This window comes from Parasteatoda tepidariorum, chromosome 3, assembly GCF_043381705.1.
Source record: "Parasteatoda tepidariorum isolate YZ-2023 chromosome 3, CAS_Ptep_4.0, whole genome shotgun sequence".
Classification (NCBI taxonomy): domain Eukaryota; kingdom Metazoa; phylum Arthropoda; class Arachnida; order Araneae; family Theridiidae; genus Parasteatoda; species Parasteatoda tepidariorum.
In genome coordinates, this window is record NC_092206.1 from 88,934,223 (window position 1) to 88,938,681 (window position 4,459).

Sequence of the window (4,459 nt, forward strand, 5' to 3'; positions counted from 1 at the left end):
GCAAAGTAAATCAAACCGAATAACGGGTTTTTATAACATGTTCTAAAATATCATGATAAAATTGCCAAATTTTACCATATTTATCAAATTTCATTACACTTTATCAAACTATATTTTATTGTTAATTTTACCAAAATCATTACAAAAGCGCTTCAGTTAAAAATTACCGAGCTCTTTGTTGTTCACGGTAAATTTTACCATATTCTTGTAGCCATACCATTACCATATTCATTTTTTTTCCTGAGTATGGTTATAATTATGACATATTATAAAGGAATTATTTACGTCATTATAATAAAAAAAAATTTAAACTGTAAAAAAAGAATCAAAATAAGACTACAAAATTACTTTAAAATAGTGTCTATTATCAGAATAATTTTAAATATTAACAACAAACATCTTTTTTTTAAAATAAAAAGGAAAGTAAAAAATTAACCACGTACATTGCTATTCTCTCATCAATTCAAGTTGGTGATTTTAGAAAAAAAAATTTCTGAAATGTTTTTAATAATTCATCTTTAAAGATAAAGGCATTTAAATGAACTAAAAAAACTTAACATGCGAAGAAAAAAAAAAGAAAAAAGAACGAACTGCAATTTATGATTCACCCCCAAACGCAAGATCATCTTTGAGTGAAAATTGAAAGGAGCAGCGGGAGCTGAATTGGGATGACACGGATTATTAACGACTCTTTATGGAGTAATTCAACACCCTCTCCTGTCCTTACTTCAGTGTTGAGGTTATTCATTGGAAGTTTTTGCTTATTTGTCATACAAGTAATATGCCTGCAAAATAGCATATTCAGTGGGGTCACGACTGCGATAATTTCTTTATCATTTTCACAACGTTTCACGGTTGATTTGCTTTACAAGAGAGGAGTTAGATTTCTCTTTTATATTATAAGCATTTTTTACTGTAATTCTGAACCACGTGTTTTTATTGTTCATGCAATTTAAATAAAAAAAAATTCATTATTTATATATGTGGTTAATCCATATTAAAAAATTACTGCCCATGTATTTCAAATCGTAAAAAAATAAATAAATAATCGGGCTTGTGCACGAATATTTTTACAAAAATTACTTTATAGCGAATTTGAGATAAAAAATTGTTTTTTTAAAATTTAAGCCTGTATACTCTTTGACACTCGTGTAACATGACAATGGTGCCCACTCATATGTTATTTCTTGTATCCACTTGTAAGCAATGATTCTTTCTCTTTCAAGTTGTTTCGTGTAAACACTTAGTGGAAATGATTTCTGCTTTCATATCATTCCACTTGGTGATAGATGTGTCTTCTTTCATGTTTTTTCCTTCATGTAATTCTATTCAAATTCGTGGTGATGATTCTTTCATCCATTCCATGTCTGCACTTTCTGGCAATGATTCTTACTTTCTTGCGATGGTCATTCCATGTACTTTTTACATTCGTCATAAATTATGATTTGCAATTTCTAATCTTTTCACAATTTGAAATTACTTATGTATAAAAAAAAACACAAATATCTAGATCACAAAGCTGTCTGTATCAAGAACTGAAACTAATAATATAATTGAAACTGAGATAATATAATTGCAACTACCTTGTAAAAAAAAAGATAATTAATCAAATATTAGCAATTTACTTCCAGTAGTAGTAAGTAAAAAACATGAATTAAAAGCGACTACTGATGAAGATAGAATCATAGTTTTGGATTTTAATCCTGAAATTGCTTTATAAATGCCAATAAGTAATTCAAATTATTCGCAACTTCTAATTAAATATTAGTATACCATTACTCAATGAAATTATTTTTTATTTAAAATTGTCATGGCGTGTTTGTAATTTATAACTTATAAGCTCTTATCTTCTTATCCTCTTTGTTGTTCTCCACCACTGCCATTAAACGGAGAATATCTGCCTTGTGATTGGTCAGAAACAGTTCTATTAAACTTAGTATCTCTTCGAAGTCAGGCTATTGTTGCTGGCTCGTGGCAAAAAACATTCGAAATGTTTCAGTTGTATTAGAAAACGGACATTTTTTTCAATAAATTGTGGAGAAATGTATAAGGCTGTTGAAAGTTGAAAATGAAATAAATCTGCATATCCCCTAAGTAAATTGACTGTTTAACGCCGAAAATTTGTAAAATAGTGATTTAAAGTATGAAAAAAAGTAGATACGCGTAAGTAATCATGATCGCGCAGTTTACCACGATAACCAAACACGATTACCAAAAGAGTTTCAGATACTTTTTATGTGTTGAAAAAATATTTTTTTTGTATAAAACTACTAATTTTTTATGACAAAATCGAAAATAATTAATGTTCTCCAACAGCTATAAATATTTTTTGTATTAAAGCTAATAAAAATACTTTTATTCCGTCTTGCACATACCTTCAGAAGAAGCGAACTGACAAAACAAATTGATCAGCATTGGCGCGTTTTTTTTTAAAAAAAGAAATTATTTTTAAATCAATAATTACCATTTGTTGCCAGTCTAAGTTATAAATACCGATCACGTTGTCTCTGAGGCGTTTTTTGGATTATTTTCATACTAACAAGGCTATAAAAATTGATGCCAGTTTATTTCAAATTGAAGTTGCTAAAATTTTATTCAGTGAATATAAGCCTAAATACATGTACATTTATTTTAGGTCTTCAAACAAAATTATATTTGTTGAAAAATATCAAAAATCCTCCATGAAACCAAACAGATGCTAAGCACAAATCATTACAAATTCTTCGTTATTAAAGAGTTAGGGTGAAATAAACACACACCCAGAAATTTTTATGAGCTATGTCTTCACAAACATACTAAAAACAGAAAGATTGAGAGAAGTAACAAAAACGAAGAACGTATGAACTTTAAAGCTCATTACTCACATTCACTAAAATGTCACTTACCTGGTTCTTTCACTAAATTTTTCGTTTTTATCCTGTTCATAGAAATAGATATGACAAACCTGTCAACAGAAAGGACATTACTTACATTGTTTTTTATTAAAAACTTACTTGTTAATAATAAAACTAATCAGAAAGTATGTCAGTCTGGAACACGCAAAAGTAACGGGGATTATGGTAGACATTATTTTCATCGAAATTGGCCAAAAAAGCATGAACTAAGATAATTTAAAAATTAAAAAAAAATGTAGCGAAAAACAATTGAATAACATAAAAAAGTTATGACGATTAATTATTTTTAAAATTACACATTCTAAAGTAACAGTTTTTTTCCTTCCAGTTTCCATTTGACACCAAATTACGAAATGGTTTTTCTGTAGTGAAAATTTTCAAAAGTAATTTGAAATATTATACAAAATGTACTTATAAATAGTAATTTGCCCGTTATCAACAGCTTTAATTAAATATGTTAGAGGATTCTTCATTTTTTACTTTTTCAAAATCATTTTTAAACTAAATTTTTTACACATTAAATGAACAAAAATTATGTGAGGGAAAGTTTCACAAAATGAAAATGTAAGTAGCAGCAGGTGCTATGAAGTAAAAAATAAAGATATATTAAGTAAGGATTATTTTTAATTACCTTTTATATGATGAATTAGAACGGGAACAGGTTTAAAGATATACATTGCTACTGTGTTCTCTTAATTTTTTCTGCTTAGTTTCTTACCAGCTGTATTGCGTGGTGCGGGCGTCTTATGTCCCGGAGGTATGAAAGATTGTGATCGGTGCGGGTACGCACGCGAATCCTGTCATGTACACGTGTGGACAGGTGATTACAGTAAGACACCTCCCAAAATATATTCAAAACAGATGCAGATAGAATAAAGAAAATTCAGGGCTTTGTCTTTAGAATTAATTTAGGGTCCATCTTTCATTAAAAATGTCCTTTTAAGGTAACCGAATGCTTTCGGAGGTAAAATTTTGAAATGTTTAATTTAGAAATTTATTATTTGGATTTAATTGTGTAATATACACTAAAATATGGCATAAATACAAAAAAAAAACATGAAATTATTTTTAGAAAATGGAGGAAGGGGTTATATTTTTAAAAAAAACAAGGAAAAAAAATAAAACTTCTTTTCAAAATCACATAGCTTTGTTGAAATTTATTATTTTTCCTAATTATTATTTCATTATACAATTGTTGAAATTTATTATTTTTTTCTTTTTACAATCTCTTCTTTATTATTCTTGCTTAATAACACTCATGAAAAATTAATAGACAACTCATTAGACATAATATTAAAATTTATTGTTTTTTGACTATCAGTACTTAATAATATTATTGTTGAAATTAACTATTTTTTCATTATTATTATTATTATTTCATTATCTTTTATTTATAATACTCATAAAAACTTAACCTAACTTAAAGAATTAAAGAATAGACTACACGTTAGACGTTATACTATTTAGAAAATTGCAGTTACTTATTAGCTATAGAGTATAAAATAACAGTTTAAGTCAATAGTCTATTCCTTATATATATATATATATATATATATATATATAAG